This window comes from Lissotriton vulgaris, chromosome 6 (assembly GCF_964263255.1).
Source record: "Lissotriton vulgaris chromosome 6, aLisVul1.2, whole genome shotgun sequence".
Lineage (NCBI taxonomy): Eukaryota > Metazoa > Chordata > Amphibia > Caudata > Salamandridae > Lissotriton > Lissotriton vulgaris.
Window position 1 is genome coordinate 1,074,123,581 of NC_141694.1, and position 25,649 is coordinate 1,074,149,229.

Consider the following 25,649-nt stretch of genomic DNA (forward strand, 5'->3'; position numbering starts at 1 on the left):
TTAAAGGGCAGAGCTGCTGCTCTGACTCCTATTTGTGTAGTAACCAGAATCTCTCAACAGAAATTATTGCAGTGCGCTTTGTAGTTTATGCTCGGGGGAATTTCTACAAAACATTAAAATGACTGTGTCTATTTTAGTATATTTAAATACATGTACATTGGGAAACTCGGCGGGACAAGGTCAAAAAGTACCTTTCAAACGTTCCCGGTTTGCTCAGAGGCAGGCATCTATTTCTGTAATCATTGCAGCCCTACAAATGAATGGGGGACATATTACTGAAGCCATCAACTTGTAACGATACTATAAACATTCCAGATTCTAGCATGAAGCGCACATACTGTTTTTAAGTCTGAGCACACCCATATTCTATATCCGATATGAACTGCAACTTCACTGTCAGCTAGACATTCCCTGTGTGAACACTTACGTATTTTTACCCTATGAATCATGGGAAAATGTTTTGGACCATTAACATTGATGTTCAGGTCCCATTGTGGTTAAGACCGGGCTAGTGCGTTCTGGGACATGCAGTTCCGAGCTATACTCTTGAAAGTTCTGTCATCCCATTCAACCCAGTAACTGCACTATTAAACTTTAGAATTAGGTAAGCTTCTTTCTGTAGCAATGCGTTGTCAATGTCTATCAGACGTTTGGTTGTATCCACACCTGACAAGAGTGTCCACTTAAAGTCTCTTTCACTGTGCAAGATATCCTTGAAGTGTTGCCCCCTTGGTGCAGTGACCACCTTCTTTTTGATCCTGGAACGACGTTGCGTGATTCGCTGGTTGGTCTGCTGATTTGTCTTGCCAATACATCATTTCTTACAAGGGCAGAGTATTGCATAAATAATGTTTTATGATTTGCAAGTCGTGAATTCAGAATGACGCCATTTAATGTCTTTATGTGAGAACTCAATCCCCTCTGCTGTGGAGTCATATGCGGTACAAAAGGGGGTGGTGATGGACGGAGCATCTGAATCAATCAAACACTGACACCCAGTCAAAAGCTTCCGAGGACCGGTTTCTGGCATTCCAGCCGTCTTCAGCCCGGCTTGCTTGAATCCAGTGGCAAAGTGAGCAAGGGACTCACGTCTGAGGATACCCTGCCACACTTATGGCAGCCAAAAGTGGTACAAAAGGGGGTGGTGATGGACGGAGCATCTGAATCAATCAAACACTGACACCCAGTCAAAAGATCTGGGTTTAATCCATCGCCATTCTTTAGCCCACTCTGCCACCCCATTTCAGACATGGTTATATCCAAATCAGTCTGACCCTGTGCCTCATGGGAACAGTCCAGCCCGAACTGCCAAGCCATGTCTTCCCTGGACCGGAAACAAGCTTCCGAGGACCGGTTTCGGGCATTCCAGCCGTCTTCAGCCCGGCTTGCTTGAATCCAGTGGCAAAGTGAGCAAGGGATTTCCGTCTGAGCATACCCTGCCACACTTATGGCAGCCAAGAGCGGTACAAAAGGGGGTGGTGATGGACGGAGCATCTGAATCAATCAAACACTCACACCCAGTCAAAAGATCTGGGTTTAATCCATCGCCATTCTTTAGCCCACTCTGCCACCCCAGTTCAGACATGGCTATATGCAAATCAGTCTGACCCAGTGCCTCATGGGAACAGTCCAGCCCGAACTGCCAAGCCATGTCTTCCCTGGACCGGAAACAAGCTTCAGAGGACCGGTTTCTGGCATTCCAGCCGTCTTCAGCCCGGCTTGCTTGAATCCAGTGGCAAAGTGAGCAAGGGACTCACGTCTGAGCATACCCTGCCACACTTATGGCAGCCAAAAGTGGTACAAAAGGGGGTGGTGATGGACGGAGCATCTGAATCAATCAAACACTCACACCCAGTCAAAAGATCTGGGTTTAATCCATCGCCATTCTTTAGCCCACTCTGCCACCCCAGTTCAGACATGGCTATATGCAAATCAGTCTGACCCAGTGCCTCATGGGAACAGTCCAGCCCGAACTGCCAAGCCATGTCTTCCCTGGACCGGAAACAAGCTTCCGAGAACCGGTTTCTGGCATTCCAGCCGTGTTCAGCCCGGCTTGCTTGAATCCAGTGGCAAAGTGAGCAAGGGACTCACATCTGAGCATACCCTGCCACACTTATGGCGGCCAAAAGCGGTACAAAAGGGGGTGGTGATGGAAGGGGCTTATGCCTAATAAATAATCCTTTAATAAGTTCCCTATCCTTTTTTAATCACCACTTTTATAATCTTTTGCACTGCACTCTCCCATCAGATCAACATCATATGGTACAGTAAAGTGATTGTGGGTCGTTACCCCAAGCCGACCATGGGGGTATGTTGGATGTCTCAATGATCAAGAGACACAATACCCTGGCAGGATTACCAGATGAGAATATTGATCTATACAAGTCATTGATGGGAATCCTTAATGAGGTTGATTGACAATCACAGTTTGATATTCACTTCCTTCTGTACTTAATGAGACGTAAGGATAGCTTGTAAGAGATCCCAACAGGATTTCCAGTTTAGACCCCTAAGTTTGTTTGTTGTATATGTTGCCAATTTTTTAACACAATTTGTCACTGAAATCTGGACTGAAAGTTGTAACACAAAACAATCTTTTCAATGGTGGTTTGATTTTCTTTTGTAGCAAATCTTCTCTAGGCGTGTACCGAGCTCTTTTTATTGCATGCTTGAGTAGTTTCTTAGGATATCCTCGCAAGATCATCTGTTCCTTGAAGATTTCTGCATGCTGTTCATAATCAGATTTTCTTGAGCAGTTTCGCCATATCCGCAACAATTGGCCACCCAGCAAGTTTTCTTTCTGGCTCTTTGGGTGAGCACTTCTGTGATGTAGAATGATGCTCTAATCAGCAGACTTTCTGTGTAAAGTGGTTGTCAATCTTTTCTCATTGGGGGACAACTCCACGTCCAGGAACGTCAGGCTCGTCCTGCTGGTGTTCAAGCTGAATTTTATATCCTCATGGCGCTTGTCGAGCCAACCATAAAAGCTTTCTAACTCTTCCTTGGACCCACTCCATAGACACCAAATATCATCTATGTAGCGCAGCCATTGCACAATTTTTTCTCTGAATGGGTTGCTGTGGAAGATGAATCTATCTTCATATTTTGCCATGAAGAGGACCGCCATCTCTGGAGAGAAGGGACAACCCATGGCAGTACCCTTCACCTGGATGAAGAATGAATCTTCTAACTTAAAATAGTTCATCCTTGAAGCCACCTCCACTAGTTGTAGAATAACTGCTGTTGGAACCTGGTGGGGACGTGGTCTTTCATCCAAAAATGCCTCCAATACTTGGAGCACCTCATCTTGGGGTATCTGTGCATACAAGGAGTTTACATCAAAGGAAACCATCCGTTGTGAAGAATCATGAAACTCTTGGCCTTCAACCTTGTTGATGAAATCAGCGGTGTCTCGCAAGTAGGATGGCACATCCACCAAAAACGGTTTGAGGTAAAAATCAACATATTTTGAAATTGGTTCTAATAGGGAATCACTTCCTGGGACAATGGGGCTTCCGTGTGGGTCATCGAGTCGCTTGTGTATTTTAGGTAGAAAGTCAATTACCGGGATCCTGGGAAATTGTTTAGATAGGTAAACAAATTCTTTGGGTCCCAAAAACCCACTATCCAGTCCTGCTTTCAATATTCCAGCAATTAATTCCTGCGTAGACCTAGTTAGATCTTCTTTGACCTTTCAGTACCATTCTTGATTATATACCTGGATCCTTCCTTCTGATATATACATCTCCCTGGGCCAAATAACTAAGGCCCCGCCCTTATCAGCTTGCTTTATCACTACAGATGTGTCCTGTTTCAGATTGTCGATGGCCATCTGTTGTTTTGGGGTGATGTTGCGTTTCATGTAGGATTTCTTCATCTCCAACTGGCTGATCCCATACAGGATTAGCTGTTAATAGGCCATAATTTCTTTGGGAACAGTATAAATTGGAGGAATACATTTTGATTTATTCGAAAGACCAGATACCTCTTTAGTGTTGGAATATTCCTTCCCTGAAAAAAATGCCTTTAGACGAATGTTGCCAAAATAAAAGTTTAACCAGTCCAAACCTTTCCTTTTCTTATACATACAAGTCACACGTGACAGCCCACAGCACTGGCTGCATTGTATTTAAAATGTTGGACATGTACTTTGTAAGTTTTACATGTGCTAGTAGTGCAAAACTCCCATAGGATAAAATTATGTTACTTTATTGCATGTATTAAGTGATAACTTTTGCTTGGGAACAGGTAGAAATGTCATGTTTGGTCTCTAGAGAATTAAACAAAAGGAAGAGTTCTCCCAATGTATTTTTAGGTCCAGAGGGGGGAGAGGGAAATAAACTAAGAAAAGAGAATGCCTCTGAATAGACCTATATTACTTTATCTCAGGAATCTATCATAAACATTGTGGAGAAGGATGCTATAGAAAAGAGAAAGATCTGTGATTTCTTCAAAACATAATTTTATTATTTTTCTTTTCTGTTTTTGTTTTTTCAATTTAACTGTTTATACATAAATACAAATTATTTTGTGTCACGCCAATATATTCATAAATAAAGTATAAATTTCATAAAGTGCAATTGAAGCAAAACACCCCTAACAATTCATCTAATCCTATTGTCATTCATTCTATCATGCATACCTCTACATTCACTACCCATTCTAAAAAGACAAATATGGACAAATAGACAAAACCTCACATAAGACTAACACAAGATATATTGGGTAGGCCTCTATAGATGTAAAGGAGAGAGGTCCTACCACTTAGTCATAAACTGATCTATACATTGTTTTCTAATTTGTGATACATGTCCAAGTCTTCGGTATGTACGGCCTACGTACGTTTCGGTGATAGTTTATAATTAGATCACCTTCTTCAGGGCCAAAACAATAAACTAACAATTAAGACAACACATAAATACACCAGTTAAAAAGCGGGGGTTCTTCAATTTCTGAAAAGTAAAAAAAATATCTATAAACATTTTTGCATTGCTTGTTACAGTCAAAGAGTATTGCAAAACAATTTTATAATAGTGCATCCTTCTGTCAAGATCGTCTACTAGATTAATCTATTTACATATGCATTTAATTTGGCCTGCTATAGTATAAAGTCTCATAAGAACTTTCTAGAGACAGGATCTGCAAAGTAAAAGGTGATAAGTGACAAAGAGCAAAACTCAAGAAGTTGAGCAGGAAAGACACCCAGTGTTATCTGATTCAGGGTAGATATGTGTATCAAGTAGTGAATACGGTGCTGTAGTTCGGAGAAATGGGGTTTTTGTAAACAACAGAATTTTTAAATAAAGAAAGTTGATTATGGTCATTGCATAGAACATGCTAGAGTTATGGTGCAGATATCGGATGTTACCTATTTGTATTAATCAGGACAAGTCCATGTTCTTCCACGTGGTGGACTTTCTTAAGAACACCGTTTGCCACAGGTGAGATTACATCTGAAAATAGTGTCAACATTATTAGAGTTCTATTTTAAAATTTTCGAAATTTTTCATAACAACTATTAGTTATCAGAATCCGGCCTCAAGCCGATTTGCAGGATATCTCACCCTACCTAGCAATGACGCCCACGCTCACAATTCCATTAGGATAAGTTCACCATTGAAACAATGTTTCCACTCATTATAAAAATCGTCATGGAGAAAGGAGTATTTAGTCCTACTTCTACTTCCCCTGCGCGCCGGCAAAACAGTAGTCTTACTTCTCTGTTTGACTAAACAGTCAGAGTGAATGAGTTTCACCTGATCCCTATCAGCACGAGCACCGCGGGAAAATCCTTACATAGATCGGAGCCTTCGCTTCAGCGCCTCAGCAACGGCGCTCACAACAAGGAACCCCCAGTAACAGACCGCATCGTGAAGAAAACGGTAAGGAGACACGTCAAGCCATAGCGCTTCTCTCAGATCGAGTTCGTTAGCGGTGCACAACACGGCATATCGAAATAGTTTCATCAGCACAAATGCGTTTATACAGACTGCGCAAGGGTGTGCACCAAGATTATTTCTCCTTGACAGGCTTTCTCGTTTAAACAGAGCACGTACATGCGTAACCATTGAATGTATTTACGCTGGTAGACACCTTTCCTCTCACTTACGAGCAAAGGGTTCACGTGCAGTCAGCAAAACGAACTTAAAATATAGAGCATAGTAACACTGTACTTTAGCGGTGCTTTGCTGTCATAAATCTATACTTCCTAACGTCTGCACAGTGTTTCTAGGTATTCTATGTCCCAAATAACAAGTACACCGTATTAACACCATATAGACGATGTGTATGTTTTCAAACAGGCGCGCTAGCTAGATACAATAACAAATGATAAAAAGCCAGATATCACAATAAATTACACCCTGCGCATACATAGATAATTTTACTGTAATGACTTCAACTGTATAATAGATAACTATGTTATTCTATTACACTTTCTAGATGGCGAGATGATTAATTTTTAACCACTGGTCTCCAAACAAGAATAGAACTACGATCAGGTAAATTTAGGAATCAATAGGCATTGATTTAAAATGTTCATTTATACATAAATGCGGTTTCTAATACTAGTCTTTATAAATCTTTCGTGTAGAAATATGAGAAGAAATTACAATTGAAAAGCAATCTGTTAAAAAAGCGCTCGACTTGGCCCTTACTTAACTCCTGGCACTGAAGATAAAATCAGCTGATATCATTTTTTCAGGTAACCCACCCAGAACTCTCGCTTACAGTTTTATCCATCTGCGAAAATTTAAAAATAGAACTCTAATAATGTTGACACTATTTTCAGATGTAATCTCACCTGTGGCAAACGGTGTTCTTTAGAAAGTCCACCACGTGGAAGAACATGGACTTGTCCTGATTAATACAAATAGGTAACATCCGATATCTGCACTATAACTCTAGCATGTTCTATGCAATTACCATAATCAACTTTCTTTATTTAAAAATTCTGTTGTTTACATAAACCCCATTTCTTCGAACTACAGCACCGTATTCACTACTTGATACACATATCTACCCTGAATCAGATAACACTGGGTGTCTTTCCTGCTCAACTTCTTGAGCCTTTGCTCTTTGTCACTTATCACCTTTTACTTTGCAGATCCTGTCTCTAGAAAGTTCTTATGAGACTTTATACTATAGCAGGCCAAATTAAATGCATATGTAAATAGATTGATCTAGTAGACGATCTTGACAGAAGGATGCACCATTATAAAATTGTTTTGCAATACTCTTTGACTGTAACAAGCAACGCAAAAATGTTTATAGATATTTTTTTTACTTTTCAGAAATTGAAGAACCCCCGCTTTTTAACTGGTGTATTTATGTGTTGTCTTAATTGTTAGTTTATTGTTTTGGCCCTGAAGAAGGTGATCTAATTATAAACTATCACCGAAATGTACATAGGCCGTACATACCGAAGACTTGGACATGTATCACAAATTAGAAAACAATGTATAGATCAGTTTATGACTAAGTGGTAGGACCTCTCTCCTTTACATCCATAGAGGCCGACCCAATATATCTTGTGTTAGTCTTATGTGAGGTCTTGTCTATTTGTCTATATTTGTCTTTTTAGAATGGGTAGTGAATGTAGAGGTATGCATGATAGAATAAATGACAATAGGATTAGATGAATTGTTAGGGGTGTTTTGCTTCAATTGCACTTTATGAAATGTATACTTTATTTATGAATATATTTGCATGACACAAAATAATTTGTATTTATGTATAAACAGTTAAATTGAAAAAACAAAAACAGAAAAGAAAAATAATAAAATTATGTTTTGAAGAAATCACAGATCTTTCTCTTTTCTATAGCATCCTACTCCACTATGTTTATGATTAGATTCCTGAGATAAAGTAATATAGGTCTATTCAGAGGCATTCTCTTTTCTTGATCTCTAGAGAATTGTCATTTAAAATTATCTTAAAAGGTAAACTTGAATTTTAAGTTGCTATTCACGATTCTGAAAATGCCACTTTTAGAAAGTTGGCATTTCCTTGTCCTAACCATTTGGTGCCTGCAGCCCATGTCCTGGGTAACGTTACTAGATGTAGTTAGCAGCTGTCCTTTGTGTATTCCTCCCAGATTGGGTGTTAGCAGGATGGGGCATCTTGACAAGAAGATGCGTGGGACAGAGCTGTTACTTACCACACTTCCATTTTAAAGGAGCTCAGGACATTCACAAAGGACCTCACACTAGCTGTTTGTTACCCCAGACATCCTGGGGACAGGGCTGGGAGGAAGGAAATTCTGGATTCATCTGTGGGGTGAAACCTCTAGATGATTCTCCCACTTCAAAGTTGGCACCCATTACAAATATTGGAACCTGAGACCCACTCTCAGTACACTCCTGGACATGTTTATACTACAAAACAAGGACTGCTATGCTACCACAGGACTGCCCTGCTGCCTCCGAAGGATGACTTAATCCCAGGCTACCTGAAGTGACTCTGAGGGTCAGCTGACTAACCTCCTGTTTAGAGCTACAGGGTAGTGTCAAGCTCCAGAGGCTTCCCTGTAACTGCCCAGTTACCCTGATGCAGTTGGACGTGCCTGAGTCCTGCTGACCTCTGCAAGAGCGAGTCCTTGATCCCCAAGAGGCACCTGTCCAGGTCCTAGGACATTGGTTAGCTTCAAACTGCACTCCTCTGAACACAAGGGAAAAATATAGGAGTTTGGGGCTCTTTGCGATTGGGAACGGGCCTGTTTGTATCGAGATCTTGCCACCGCCCGACCCCCCAATGCAAAGCTCCAGTGAATTTGACTCTTCATGCTACAGCTAACACCAGTGATGACTGGCAACGAGGGAACTGCACTTTGAACTACAGCTTTGACAGTCTGCAGTGACTGCAAAAGCGAAGCTGCAGCAATGACCATCCACGACGCTCGACAGATTCTTCATGCTACAGCGACTACTGTCCCTGATGCCCAGACTGCTATTGACGTTAAAGCTACAACTAGCAGTCAGCCATATTTTTTCTGTTCTACTGATTGGAATGTTGTCGTTTTGGTGTCATATAAGTTATTACATTTTACTCTAGTCTCCTAAATTGGTGTGGGATTTTTCTTGTATTGAGTTTTCACATTATTATTGTTTGTGTGCTGCATAAATACTTTAAACATTGAATCTAAGTTAGGCTTCACTGCTTTTATGCCAAGCTACCAGCACAGGTTTAGAATTGTGGTTCACCCAGACAAGGATTGTGGTTGTTATTTCAGTAGGGTTTCACCTCTACAACCAACAACCCAATTTCTCGGATTTTTTGTAATTCAGTTTACGCCCTGACTAAATCAGAGACTGGATACTTTGAACATTATTTAGAGGAAAATATGGCCAATGAATTCATTAGGCACAGCCACCTGCCTTTTCTCCATTGCTTAATGAGCCTGAAAAGGGGGATACTTTAAGAATGTGTATTGATCATAAAGTACTCAATTGGATCACAGTGCACTAATATCCATTTCCATTGATCTCTGTCTAAGTAGTTAATATTGCAAACACAAAGATATGCACAAAGTTAGATCTCAAGGGAAATTTACATCTTTTCAGAGCCCAGGTGGGAGATGAATGGAAGATCGCTTTTCTCACTCTGTTCGGGTTGTTTGAGTGTTGGGCCATGCCGTTTGGACTGTACAATGCCCCTGCAAAATTTCAATATGTTATTGATTAAATATTGTTAGGAATTCAAGATGTGTTACGTGTTGTTTATTTGTGTAATATTTTTATTTATTTAGATTACTCAGAAAAACACATATAGCATGTTAAGGAAACAGTGATTAAAAGGTCACCATCTCTTGGCAAAGATGAATAAGTGTGTTTTCCATACTACTCCTGTTGATGTTTTGAGGCACTTATTCACAACAAAGGGTAACTAGATAAATGAAAAGAAGATTTAAGCAATTGCTGAAAGGCTGTCAGGAAGTCATTAGGAAAGCCACTAACCTCCAACAGACGATCAGCAAGGGCGATGTACGATGCTATTATACCCTTTTCTCCCTGCTGGTGTTCCCTGGGAGCCAATACTACACAACTCGATCATGAGACACCATACAGGGTGTACATACAGGGTGAAGGGAATAAGGGATAAAACAAAAGAAGACACTGCAGCAGAGAAATCAATAGCACAGTCCCTGCGAGGTAGGATGGCCGGGGTTCTCTTTGCCCTAGGACTTGCAGCCTGGTAACTATGCGCTGTAGTGAAACACAAATGACATCCGTAAGTATAAGGTGCAAAGTAATCTAGAGGGTGAATTAGCTCCCCTAGTGAACCCTACTTACATTTCATACATACAGCAGACATCCAAAAGGTATTGCCTATAGGCTGATATAAAGTGAAACACATGAACCACTACTCAACACAGATAATAAAGAGCTTATCTGTTGCTTGATTCCAAGTGCCTCATAGCACCGTGTCTTGCTGAGAGGTTTGGATCTTGGAATATCCTCCCAAGTGTATAGTTAAGCTCTCCGGCGCAATGAAGGAAGCACAAACACAAAATCAGCAAAGGTACCGGAAAAGAAAGAAAAGATAAGTAAAATCCAAAACGCTCCACTGGGCACCAGTGCGTGGAGTGGCGTCCCGGAAACAGGATACCTGAACTACAAGGCTTCTGCAAGTAAAACGAAGAGTGGTAGCACTCCCAGAATAGTCTGCCCGCTCTCCTGAGCTCAGACTAGGACCGCTACACGAAAGGGACACCTCCGGGGCTGAAACGTCTGCATGCTCTCCTGAGCGCAGACCGGTGGAAGCTGCTGGACGTAGGAACCCTCCATGGCTGGAAATGTCTGCAAGCCCCCTGAGCTCAAACCGGTAAGCCACTTGAACTTAGTAAACCGCCGCAACAGGAAATGTCTGCAGTCTCTCCTGAGCGCAGACCGGAAAAGCTGACAGTTGTCTCCTGCTGAATAAAGCTGAATGGGAAATTTGATACCACGCTAACTCCACAAGGGGATAGAGTCTGACCACGACGAATCAAAAATTTGCTAGCATTTGCGCCAAGAATTTTCAATTCTATTAAGGACACGGAGGCGAGGATTACGCTTCTCAATCTTTACTGCAATAAACACAGCAGCCAATGAAAATGTATATTTTCATAAAAAACAGTAAAACAAACTACATTTCCCATGATACACATGAGTATAGGCACGCCCCCATAGTCCATAAGAACCTCTTGCGTGCTCCCATCATCCTATTTCTTTGAGGCGAACCAAGTCCAACAATAACTTGAATAAGATTATAACTCCTCCAACATGGAAGAACAAGGTCTCAGGCAAAACTTCCTGGCGTCCGTCATCGGTCAGTCAGACTTCTTATCTGATCCTGAAAGAAAGGAAATATCACCACCGTAAACACTGAATAATTGGGTGGGTAAGCTTATTACTGTAAGATAAGCCGGGTGGGATAATCCTCGCCTCCGTGTCCTTAATAGAATTAAAAATTCTTGGCGCGAATGCTAGCAAATTTTTTATTCTATTACAGGACCGGAGGCTTCAGATTATGCTAGTTTAACGCTGATTAAAAACCACAGAAGTAATATCTCCCACCGGCTATATAATATATATATAATAAAACGTCTTAAACGTTGATTCAGAAGACCAAACTGCACAACGCATAATGTCTTGGATACTAGATCCCAAACTATAAGACTTCGAGGTCATAGCGCCTCTCACTGAATGAGCACCAAAGATCTGTGTATCAATACCTGCTTCCTGCATTATGAAGCGAAGCCATCTGGCAATTGTGGCAACCACCACTGTTCTAAAAGTCTTTTGCAAAGCAATCAATAGTTGCGAACAACCTTGAGGCCTCAAGGCCCTTGTACATTCTTCATATGCTTTTAAACATTGGACTACACATAGTTCCTCATTTTCAGGAAATGCATTATAATCAATGTGTCGTGACAATGTCTTAGTACGACCTGTACTAAAGAAAGAAACCCATTCTGGGGTAAACACTCTACCTGTATCGTCAAGTGCTCTCACATCCGAAGACCTCCTGCAAGATGATAGACAAAGCAACATGGCAAGTTTGGCCGACAACTGCTTCCTAGACAAGAGTGCATTAGTAAGCCATCTGTTAAACAAAGAGATGACTAAAGAGACATCCCACAGACCCGCATATTTAGGTTTAGGGGGATTAGCAACCCTAATCGCTTTCAGTAACTTGCAAACCACCAGATGCATGCCTACCGGTTTCCCGTCTATTTGGGCATGCCCCGCAGAAATGGCTGAACGGAAATTATTTACTGACCGATAAGCCAGACCGTCAGCTGCCTTCTCTGACAGGAAGTTCAACACGTGGGGTAACTCTGCCCCCACGGGATCAACCTGTCTTCCCACGCACCAATCCACCCAGTTCTTCCAGGCCGCGGAGTAACGCTTCCTGGTAGATGGTGCCCATGCCTGCTTGATGAATTCTGAAGTTTTGCTCGAAACTCCTGGCAGTTGCCACTGTTCCCTGAAAGCCTCCATGCCATCAGCGTTAGCCTGCCCTCCAACAGCAACGGGGGCTGCTCCTGACGAGGGCCCTGCAACAGCCCCTCCGAGTCTGGCAGTAACCGGGGGTGATCGCAGCTCCACTGCAACAACTTGGGGAACCAAGCTTGGGCCGTACACCACAGTGTCACCATGACTACCTCCGCCTGTTGTCTGATCACCTGTGTCATTACCCTGGGGATTAACAAGAACGGGGGAAAGGCATACTGAATCCTCTGCGACCAAACCTGGAGAAAGGCATCGGTTGCAATCGCCATCGGATCTGGCCTCCAGCTGAAGAACCTGGGAATCTGATAGGTCAGCCTGGAGGCAAAGAGGTCCGTCTGAAACGGCCCCCAAATTGTCTGTAACCACTGAAACACCTGAGAAAGCAGCTTCCAGTTGCTGTAATCCCTGAGGTGCCTGGAATTCCAGTCCGCTACCTGGTTGGACTGCCCGGGATATACTCTGCTACCACCGAGATCTGATTCTCGAGACAATAATGCCAAAAGTCCTTGGCCATCTGGACAAGAAGCGATGACCTCGTGCCGCCCAACTTGTTGATATACCTCACTGCTGAAACATTGTCCAATCGCAGAAGGATGCAACAAGAGGTCTGCCTCAGGGATAACGTGCGAATCGCAAACGATCCTGCGAGCAGTTCTAAGCAATTTATGTGTAGCGATAGTTCTTGCGTTGACCATCTGCCGCCTGTGGAGATATCTCTGCAGCGTGTGCCCCAGCCCCATCTGCTGGCATCTGATTCGATTACCACCTCTGGCTGAGATCCGAAGATCGCCCTGCCGTTCCAGGCCTCTACGTGACCGAGCCACCACTGTAACTCTGTTCGGACTTCCTCTGACAATGGAATGGAGTCCGTGTACGATAGTCCTCTCTGAAGATGCTTGATCTTCAGGCGCTGAAGTGCCCTGTAATGAAGGGGACCTGGGAATATTGCCTGAATCGATGAGGCCAAAATTCCCACTACCCTGGCAATCGCCCTGAGTGTAACCGTCTGACTGTCCAACAACTTCACAATTTCCCTTTTCAAGTCCCTCAATTTCGCCTGAGGTAGACACAGTTGGGCCTGCTTGGGAGTCTATCGTAAACCCCAGGAAGTTTATCACCTGTGTCGGCACCATCACCGACTTCTTCTGATTGATAACAAAACCTAAGCTTTGAAGCAGCGTCGTCGTCATGACCAAATGCTGCTCGAGCGTGGACTGGCTCTGTGCCAAGATCAAGATGTCGTCTAGGTAAATTATAAGTCTGACCCCTCTCTCTCTGAGGTGTGCCACCACTGGCTTCATCACCTTGGTGAAGCACCAGGGCGCTGAGGAGAGCCCGAAAGAAAGAGCCAAATATTCGTAACACTGGCCTTTCCAGAGAAACTGCAGGAACCTGCGGTGTGGAGGAAAAATTGGTATGGACAGATATGCGTCTTTGAGGTCCAATCGGACCAACCAATCTCCCTCCTGCAACAAATCCGCTAACAGATGAATACCTTCCTTTTTTAAATGGTTGTAAGTAAGGTATTGGTTGAAATCCTTGAGGTTGAGCACTAACCTGTTGCCACCCCCTTTCTTCTGAACAATAAAGACGTTGCTGCAGAACCCGCGAGGTCCGCCTAGGCATTGAACAATCGCTCGCTTCTGCAGCAAGTCTGCAATTTCTTCCTCTATGAAACTGCGATCTTGTTGGGAAAAATGGAGAGTCGGTGGAGGAAACGCTTGTGTCGGATGAGAATAAAATTCCAACTGAAACCCTTGAACGGTCTGCAATACCCAAGCATCCTGAGTCAGGGCCTGCCACTGTGGAAGACAATGTTGTGTGCGACCCCCCAAAGGAAGTAGAGAGATATCTTGTACACTCACCTGCACTTTGCTGGGACTTGAAATTCGCCCTGTTGGAAATGACCTTTGTTGAAGCGTCTGCAGGACGGGTAAAAGGTACCTCCACGGGTGGAGTCCCACTCTCCTCTTCCGCGACCATAGTCGCCGCCCTGGGAGCCTTGCTGAAAGCCTCGGCCTGACGAGCGGTCCCCGCCTCGCCCGGCCCTGTTGAAAACACCCTGGGTAAGGGCTCTTTTGATACCGCTCTGTGCTTTGTCCAGTGCGGTGAATGTCTCAACATATTTCGAAACATCCTTGACGAATCGGTCACCGAACAAGTGACCACCAGCCAGCGGACCTGGCTCTGCCTCTGCCAACTCAGCCAGGTTACTGTCCATTCTAAGGAGCAAGGACTTGCGTCTCTCCGAGGAGATTGCACAGTTTGAGTTGCCAATGAGGCAGATAGCGCGCTGGGTCCAGCCTGCCTAAATGTCCGGGTCGACTGGTTTCGCCCCTTCCTTGGCCGCCAAAGCCATCTCTAGTATTTGCGCTAGGGGACCCACAACGTCAAGCATTTTATCTTGGCAACCTCGCCAAGCACGGTCCAACCCACGTTTGGGATCTTTAGAGAATTTCTTCAGGAAGGTGAGCATGCTGGCATCGATCTCCGGAGTCTCTGCCACGTTGTCTGGCAGTTCCGGACGTGGACACTCTGATTTTAAACGATTGCGGACTTCTCTAGAGAAAGTTTTCCGCAGGTTTTCGTGGAGATAATCCGACACTGCAGGGGGCGGAATCCAGTCCGAGGACCGGGGATGCACAATGTCTGAGGGATCAAAGGTGAAAGGAGTGATGACCTGCTCTGCCGAAGCTTTGGGTGCAACCTTGGCCTTTTTTGGAGGAGGAGGCGGTTCCTCCGAGGTATCAGTGTCAGTGTCCGTGTTGGTGGTAGTCATTTCCGTATCCACCGGAGCAGGACGCTTAGCTTTCCCCTTCCCGCCTGCGTAGGCGTGTTCCATCATACCTGTCGCTGGCAAGGCTGCCAGTGTCTGAGAATGTGGCCATTCTTTCTGGGTATTCGAGCTTGTGGCGGTAGATGAGGATTCACCTGTCTTCGGTTTCTTCTTTTTGTCATACCCATGACGCTTAGCAAAGCCCTCTAGTTGTTTCCTAATAGGGAGTAGGGCCACAGCTAGTGCCTGCTGCACAGTTTGAGGGACTTTAGTCTCCATGGCTTTATTTACTGAAGCCTGGACCAAAGCATCTAAGGCTTCAACAATGTTGTCCTCTAAAACAGCCTCCTGCGAGAAACCACAGTTACAACGCAACTATTACAACGCACACCGTTACAACGCACACCATTACAACGCAGGATCCTTTACAACGCATGCCTTTACAACGCATGATATTACATAGCAGATGCTATTACAACACATGCCTTTACAACGTAAGTATAGGTAAGTATATCATTTTATTTAACCTTTTTTTTAATTTCAAAAATATTAAAAATAATTAAAATAAATTAATTAAAGTAATTTTATGTATATAGTTTGGGTTTTGGGGTACAGGGGTATTTTTAGGGTTCAGGGCTGGGTTTGGGTTTTGGGGTACAGGGGTATTTTTAGGGTTCAGGGTTGGGTTTGGGTTTTGGGGTACAGGGGTATTTTTAGGGTTCAGGGCTGGGTTTGGGTTTTGGGGTGCAGGGGTATTTTTAGGGTTCAGGGTTGGGTTTGGGTTTTGGGGTGCAGGGGTATTTTTAGGGTTCAGGGTTGGGTTTGGGTTTTGGGGTACCGGGGTATTTTTAGGGTTCAGGGCTGGGTTTGGGTTTTGGGGTACAGGGGTATTTTTAGGTTTCAGGGTTGGGTTTGGGTTTTGGGGTACAGGGGTATTTTTAGGGTTCAGGGTTGGGTTTGGGTTTTGGGGTACAGGGGTATTTTTAGGTTTCAGTGCTGGGTTTGGGTTTTGGGGTACAGGGGTATTTTTAGGTTTCAGGGTTGGGTTTGGGTTTTGGGGTACAGGGGTATTTTTAGGGTTCAGGGCTGGGTTTGGGTTTTGGGGTACAGGGGTATTTTTAGGGTTCAGGGCTGGGTTTGGGTTTTGGGGTACAGGGGTATTTTTAGGGTTCAGGGTTGGGTTTGGGTTTTGGGGTACAGGGGTATTTTTAGGTTTCAGGGTTGGGTTTGGGTTTTGGGTACAGGGGTATTTTTAGGTTTCAGGGCTGGGTTTGGGTTTTGGGGTACAGGGGTATTTTTAGGTTTCAAGGTTGGGTTTTGGGGTACAGGGGTATTTTTAGGTTTCAGGGCTGGGTTTGGGTTTTGGGGTACAGGGGTATTTTTAGGTTTCAGGGTTGGGTTTGGGTTTTGGGGTACAGGGGTATTTTAAGGTTTCAGGGTTGGGTTTGGGTTTTGGGGTACAGGGGTATTTTTAGGGTTCAGGGTTGGGTTTGGATTTTGGGTTACAGGGGTATTTTTAGGGTTTTGGGGAACTGGGGTATTTTTAGGGTTCAGTTTTAAAATAAATAATTTAAATGAATTTAAAAAAAATTATTAATTTTATTATTTATTAATAATAGTTCTTTGTTAATAATAGTTCAATATATATATATATATGAACGAAACGCTATTCTTTTCTCCAGTCAAATAGAATAACGAGAGTGAGCCCAGATTAGGTGCAAATTTTCGGTGATTTATTCAAGTGTTTCACCAGCCATCCGCCATAACGCGTTTCACCTCAAACGAGGCTTGATCACATGACGTACATTGAAATCAACAAGGGGCTTAAATACATCAGTGCATGGGAGCGGCTACGCGCTTAAAGTGAAAGGTGCATTGTAAACTTTCAAAATTTCAATTTCGCACAATTGAGGGCAAGTGCTCAACATTATCATAGTTCAGTCATTTCTCTGTCACGGCATAAACTACGTATTGTTATCTACATCATACATAAAAAGAAGCAATTGATCTCCAAACACAAATCATTGCAGAAGCAAATGTAAAAGTAATGGGTTGTCACCTCTTATCAAAAATATCACTATATACACGCTACTATTTTACACTCTTATATACAATTTCACAATCTATATAACAGTGCTCCAAAATGGAAATATCACAAAATATATATTGCTACGTTCTGTAATTCATATATATACATTAGTTAAATATTTACAAATTTACACGTAGGACAAATTACCCATTTTAAATAGGACCTAAGAATTCCTATGCATTCCTATGTTATTAAATAACATGTAATATCATTGTGGTTGGTAATGGTTCAAATTAGCTGATTTACCTCAAAAAACATATGCCGTTACTACTGAACCAAAGTTTAAAAGCACTTTCTTTAAAGCAACCTCCTTCCAAACAGTGTGTGCGACCCTAGTGTGCAGCTGTGAGATCCAAAAGTATAATAAAGAACGTAAGAAAAAGTGCTCGTGTTTGCATAGACCATTAAAATACATGTAGTAAGAATAATGAATGAAGGTATTTCACAGAAAAAGGAGATTTGCAGGATACCCTGAGGGAAAAAGCACATAAATGTGCCAATTAATCATGTGTACTGTCAGTACCAATATATACAATAATGTCTACTAAGTGTATAAAGCCTGCTGCAACTGGGAATGACCCGGGAGGCCACCGACAATTGTAAGGAAAGTAATCAGGACAGGAATGTGTAGGATATGCTCAAATACACAGGTACGGGGACAATTGGAAATCTATTAGAGAGACTTTACGTATCCCTGAGACAGGTATACAGATCTTCACGATCGTTTAATCCATTTGGGCTCTTAGTATTCATTTCAAGAATATACCTTGTCTCGAGTAGGCGCAATCTGCCTTCTCTGTCACCCCCCCGTTTGAGCGGCATCACTGTATCTACTAGGTAATATTGTAGATAACTAGAGTCACTGTTGTGCACAGCTTCGAAGTGGCGTGCCACCGGGTATGCCTGATCCTTGCTTCCTATGGCCCTGATGTGTTGGAGAATCCGCTTATGTGCTGCTGGCCGAGTACTGCCAACATAGCTCAAGCCACATGGGCATTGTAGCACATAGACGACAAACTCCATTTTACATGTAAGTCTTTTTGTAATAGGAATGGGATTGTCCCGAAAGGGACTGGTGTAATGCGTTTTGTTCACTCCGATTTTGCAAGCTTTACAAAAAGCACATTTTTTGAAGCCCGTGCTAAGAGCTTCCCATGTGCCTGAAATGACAGGCTCCAAAAGGCTACTAGTCAGAGCATTTGCCATTGAGGGGGATTTTCGGAAGGTGATCTCCGGTCTGAGCGAAACATCATCTCCAATTACAGGGTCCCCCCTTATTAAGGTCCAATTTTTTGAAAAGATCTTTTTGATGGAAACATGTTGTTGGCAGTAAGGAACTATGACCCTAGAATTCACGTGAGTGTCAGCTGGGTTTGCAGTAGGGTCTTTACTCCTAGGTGTTAGTGTTTTCTCTCTAGTAACGGAATTGGTTTTTCTTATTGCCGTTTCAAGGATCCTATTACTGTAGCCCCTCTCAAGAAAACGTTTCTTGCACTCCTGTTGGGCCACTTGGAAATCAGATTCCGTACTGCAAATTCTTTTCATCCTTAGCATCTCCCCATAGGGGATGCTATTGATTAGGTGGCGAGGGTGCTGACTAGTGGCGTGGAGCACTGTGTTACCAGCTGTGTCTTTCCTATGTAACCTGGTTTGTATTTTGTGGTTTTCAACATATATCTGAACATCAAGGAAATTCACAGTTGTTTCATCAGCATGATGAGTGAAATGCAGGTTAAGTGAGTTAACATTTAATTGTCCCACAAATCGCTCAGCATCTGATTTTTCACCCTTCCAGACCACAAAGAGGTTGTCAATATAGCGGAGATACAGTGGTACATGTGTTTTTATGATGTCACTAAATGTGCCCATCAGTACCCGCTCCTCCCAGAGCCCCATATGGAGGCATGCAAAACTCGGGGAGAAACATGCCCCCATTGCGACCCCTCTCATCTGCTGGTATGCCTGCCCATTGAACAGGAAGAAATTTTGTTCTAGGCAGAGTTTCAGCATGTCCAAAAGCATGCGGTTGTGGCTGGAACAGTTCTCTGGTCGTTTAGACAGGTAATACTCCGCTGCCTTCATTCCATCCCGATGTTTGATGGAAGTATATAGGGCGGTGACATCCAGAGTCATTAGAATGTAATCGTCCTTCCAGGTCAGATTATTCAGTTTGCAGATAAAATCGGTAGTGTCTTTGACATATGATGGTAAAGTTAAAACCCATTCCTTCAAGAAGAAATCTATATATTTGGAAATGTTTTCTGTTGCACTGTTGATTGCCGAAAGTATGGGCCTACCTGGTGGTGCACAAGGGTTCTTATGTACTTTCGGCAACAAATATAGGGTTGGAATAACCGGACAGTCTTTCCTGAGGAATTTGAATTCATCATTGGAAATTAATCCTGCGCTTTTCCAGGCTACAAGTTTGGCATTCAAGTCAGACCAGGCGGCTTTGATGACAGTGAGGTTACTTTTTCTATAGCAGTCCAGATCATTTAACTGTGATTCTGCTTCTTTAATATAATCCTCCCGATGCCACAAAACAATGTTACCCCCTTTGTCTGCCTGTTTTACAATAATGTTTTTGTCTGCCCTCAATTTTCTTACCAGGCTGTTATAGCGTTGATTCTGGCGGCTGAGAAAAACATATTTCTTGTTTGTAGCCGTGTATAGTTGTTTCAAGTCTCTGATGACAAGGTCTTGGTAGAGGTCAATATTGTCATGGGTCATAATGGGAAAGAAAGTTGACTTCTTTCTGAAAGGTGTAGGTATTTGGATTTCAATGTCTTCCCTTTCAGTTTGTTGGAACTGCGTGTTTTGTAGCCCCTCTTGTTGCAAATTCCATAACTCGTTAAAAGTTTTGTCCGCTTCCGTTGAGAGGAGTGTTGGGCTGACTGCCACAGGAATGTTGCGTTGTTTGTACGGGTGTGTACGATGGTATTTGCTCAATTTGAGCTTCCTAATGAAGCGGTAGGTATCCATTCTGGTATTTGCATAGTTCATATTACTGGGGGGGCAATAGGACAAGCCTAAGCATAAAATTTGTTTTTCTTGCTCGCTTAGGACAATGTCTGTCAGGTTTATGATTGTGTTGCCGATGTTGAGGGTTGATTTTGAAACCTGTTCCAGCTCCCTCCTTTCCCGCGATTTCCCCTCTTTCCCCCTGCCGCATTTCCTCTCGTTACATTTCCGGCGTTGGGAGCGTTTGAAGTTTGCCCTCTGACGTTTTGTTGGGGGTTTACCTTCGATTTCGACCTGAGAGTATCTCGACGGCTCTCGCAGAGGCAATTTACCTCTTGTGCCGGAGATAACTTTGTAAACCCCTCCTGCAAGTTTTTTCTCCTCCTTTGTTCGTTGTCCGAGTCGCTCTCTGCCGCTGAGCTCAGGTCTGTGGATGAGGCTGATGCTGTTGCCTCTTGTCTTGTCTTGGGGTTGTTTTTGCCCACTTGCGCTTTTATATTGTCAAAGCGGCGTGCGAAGGTAAAGATTTGGCCGTGTAGGTAGTCCAGCCTATCTCTCTCGAATTTGAAGGCCTTGCGTTTTTTAATTATTTCCTCTTCTTTGGCCAGCCTTGTCATCATTTCTTCACGTAGTTTTTTACTCTGTTCAGTTACTCCAATTGTCAACAGGTCAGCTTCCACTGTTTCAATCTCCAATTGTAGCTTTCTTCTATCGCTGTCAGCGTATTTAGCCAGAATTGCCATCAGGCGGGCAGAATACTCCAAATTCGTATCCGCCCACTCGGCCAGCATTGCCGGGTCCGGATTTTCGTAGCTCGGGGCTAGGGTGCTCCTTAAACCCCGTGGTACACGCTTGACATCGAGGTATTTTGTGAGGGAAGTGTGCTCCCACCACTTCGACTGCTCTTTCTTCATCAGTCGTTCTAACTTACGGAAAGTCTCTTTGATGTTTGTATTGTCGGTACCACCCGTGGCACCCCCAGTTGTTGTTGTCGGCATAGTTGTACCCTCAGGGTTCTCCACAAACATGTGGCCCGCATCCTCCTCCCTGCGTTTCAGTACGTCAGCGGACATATTTATTTATGGCTCGTTGTGGTGTGTTAATACTTGACACCGAAAATACAAGCGGGTAAGCGCACTAATTGAAAGTTCTTGGCGCTTCCCGCTCGGCACACTCCCCACTGCGAATTCTCGGACAGCTGTCCTACCTGGTCACGGCTGCCGACGGCTCCTCCTGCACTTCGCCGGGTCCGCCGCGGCTCCTTCTGCCAGGATAGTTCCGTTTGCTTTCTCGCAGGGGCTCAGGCAGCTTCCTCCTACCGGAGTGAGGGTTCAATTCCGGGTTAACGAAATTCCAGCTTCCTGCTGCGACATGCCCAGAGAGCTCCGAGAGCTCAGGGAGGGGCTAATCACTCGTACCACGAACGCTCCTTGGTACTGTTAGATGAACGAAACGCTATTCTTTTCTCCAGTCAAATAGAATAACGAGAGTGAGCCCAGATTAGGTGCAAATTTTCGGTGATTTATTCAAGTGTTTCACCAGCCATCCGCCATAACGCGTTTCACCTCAAACGAGGCTTGATCACATGACGTACATTGAAATCAACAAGGGGCTTAAATACATCAGTGCATGGGAGCGGCTACGCGCTTAAAGTGAAAGGTGCATTGTAAACTTTCAAAATTTCAATTTCGCACAATATATATATGTACAAAATAATTATTTAAAAATAATTTAATTTAATAAATTAATTACATTTTAATTAATTACATTTTTTAATAAAATAATATACTTACCTATACTTACGTTGTAATGGCATGCGTTGTAATAGCATCTGCTATGTAATGTCATGCGTTGTAAAGGCATTTGTTGTAAATGTATCTGCGTTGTAAAAAATGTGTTGTAACGGTGTGCGTTGTAAAAGTTCGCGTTGTAACGTCATACATCCCCTCCTGCTGTCCATCACCAATTTCCTCCTCTCCTCCATAGTACTCCTCAGGGTCCTGAGCCCACTCTTCCATAATGATAAGGAGTAAAATAAATTCTCACACAGGGATAGCACCCTACTGTGCACAACCAGGAGGGGTAATGGGGGGGGGGGTCAGCCCAAAGCACACTTATAAACTTGTCAACGTTACCCAAACCCCCTCAGCAAAGCTGTACTCAAAAGGTCAGTGACCTTGGCCCAAACAGTTCTTAGAGCGTGTGCACACTCTGCAGGCCTCTATTTTACAACCTGTTCTCCAGGCGATCCTACAGGGAGCCTGCCGGTGTGTAGAACGCACTGAAAATGCGTTCCAGTCTGCCTGGGAAATCGTGCCGAGGCACGCAGCCCAAACGCGACCAAAACCGCCCAAAAACCAGCCCAAATTGGTCGTGTTTGGGCGCGAGCGTCGGCTGTGAGCCACCCGGCCTGAGCGTGAGAGGGCGTATCAGGGAAGCCCAACGCGCGCTAAAGCGCTGCCGGTAACCGGGCCCTGAGTGTTGAAAGCGACCGGCTCCCTGCCGGTCAGAGACCGTGTAATCGACGCGCTAGCAGCGCGAGCGTGAATAAATTAGCTTGAAGCCGGCGAAGAGCTAGCGGTGGTCCGATATGAAGCTCCTGATCACCACGGAGCGAGGCCACAAGTTCCCCCAATAGGCACCAACAAAATACGACTTTACGAGGTAAATACCATCAGTAACTCATGCAATCAGGATATAAATCACGCAATCAGAAATAAGCATATAATATATAAGCAATAAAGAGAAATACCCCCATGCAAAAGCAGAGTGAGGGGACCAGTAAATTAGGTGCACTTAACTCTTGCTGTGAGCAGCAAAGAAAGAGGATGATGGGAGCACGCAAGGGGTTCTTATGGACTATGGGAGGGTGCCTATACTCATGTGTATCATGGGAAATGTAGTTTGTTTGACTGTTTTTTATGAAAATATACATTTTCATTGGCTGCTGTGTTTATTGCAGTAAAGATTGAGAAGCGTAATCTGAAGCCTCCGGTCCTGTAATAGAATCATATTGTCAAGCACTTGACAACACAAGTGTGTAGTCTTTTATAGGTTAAGCACTGATGTGGTTCCTTGCCATTAAACAGGGAACCACGCCCCCTTAAGGTTTTATGGGACTCGTAGTTCTAATTATCTTGTGACTGTTACCCTTCGCCAACCAACTTGCTACTCACGCATACACTCTTACACACATGTTGGGGATCTTTGAGTGTGTGTGCCATGCTTTTGTATCAGGGTCATAACAATGGCTCGCATTTACCACAGGAGCTGTTTGGACTTTGCCAATTTCTATAGGAGGTTCATTCATTGGTTTTCTGAAATAATAAGTCTCATTACTAAATCATTACATAAAGGAGTTGTCTTTGTTAAAAGAAACATAACAGGACTTGTGTTCCTTAAAGGAATGCTTTTGTAGTGCCCTCATTTTGCAATTCCTTTGCGTAGAATGCCCTTTTTATTGTGGAGATAGATGCTTCCTATTATGCAATTGGGTGTTTCATCTCAAAGAGATCTAAATACTGGCCTAATTCACCCAGTAGTTTATTAGTCAAAACAAAATCACCAGTTTACCCCCTGAGATGAACGGTCAGCCTAGCCGTTCGTGAGGAGCAGAGGAGGAGACCAGAGGTGACCAGGCTGCGAGGTGCGTGCGGGTGTGAGCGCTGAGCCGAGCGCTGGGAGAACAACACCGCCGCAAGCCTGCAGCAGGGAAAACAAGCATTGGAAATGCAATAGGTCTCGCATTAGGAAAGTTTGAGCGATTGTTATTGTAAATGACACTTTTTTATTTATGTGTTGGTTTTGAAAATAGCAAAATTAATAGCTTTGTCAGTTACAATGTCAATAGTTTTAACTTTCGCAAATGTGACACCTATAGCATTTGTAATGCAATGTGTGTTGTATTTACGTGACTTAGATGTATTGATATTACAAATAACAATGGCTTTTATTTTTGTAAATGATTAATACTTAAATAAAAGTTATTTTAATTTAGAATGGCAATACCTTAAACGTTTGTAAATACGTTTTGTGAAGATTATGTTCAGTGTATTTTATTGTGACGAAAATCCAACCACATTGCATTTGCACCTACACACACACAGAGCCACACACACACATATAGATGTGGTGGATCTGGGGGATATGGTGGTGGTGGATGTGTTGGTGGATGTGGTGGTGGTGGATGCGGTGGTGGATGTGGTGGATGCGGTGGTGGATGCGGTGGTGTTGGAAGTGTTGGTGGATGTGTGGTGGATGTGGTGGTGGTGGGTGTGGTGGATGTGGTGGTGGTGGGTGTGGTGAAAGTGGTGGTGGATGTGGTGGTGGATGTGGTGGTGTATGTGGTGGTGTATGTGGTGGTGTATGTGGTGGTTGTATTTACGTGACTTAGATGTATTGATATTACAAATAACAATGGCTTTTATTTTTGTAAATGTTTAATACTTAATTAAAAGTTATTTTAATTTATAATGGCAATACCTTAAACGTTTGTAAATAAGTTTTGTGAAGATTATGTTCAGTGTATTTTATTGTGACGAAAATCCAAGCACATTGCATTTGCACCTACACACACACAGAGCCACACACACACACACACACACACATATAGATGTGGTGGATCTGGGGGATATGGTGGTGGTGGATGTGTTGGTGGATGTGGTGGTGGATGTGGTGGTGGTCATGGATGTGGTGTTGGTGGATGCAGTGGTTGTGGATGTGGCGGTGGATGTGGTGGTGGATGTGGTGTTGGTGGATGCGGTGGTGGTGGGTGTGGTGGTGGTGGGTGTGGTGGTGGTGGATGTGGTGGTGGATGTGGATGTGGTGGTGGTGGATGCGGTGGATGTGGTGGTGGTGGATGCGGTGGTGGTGGATGTGGCTGTGGATGTGGCAGTGGATGTGGCAGTGGTTGTGGTGGTGCATGTGGAGGTGGATTTGGAGTTGATGGTGGATGTGGTGGTGGTGGATGTTTAATGAGCAATTGCACAGCTGTGTTCCATTTACTCATGTGAAGTTGCACATCAGTTAAAGTTAGCACGTGGAAACGATTATTAGCAGGACTTAAAAAGAACTGGGTACTGTTGTAGTGCAGGCCAGCCAGCCAGAAAGAAATGAGTGAACGAAAAGGACCCCATTTCCTATTTCCCCTTGTGACCTCATATTTATTAGGATTATTACTGTTCTTGATAACCTTTGAGAGTTTGTGAGCACTGTGCCTTTAGTGCATATGCGAAATTGAGACCCACTACTCCAATTCGAAAATGCAGTTCTTGTAGATTTGTTAAGCTGCTCGCATTAAATCCAGCATTTGGATTGTGACTATAATTAT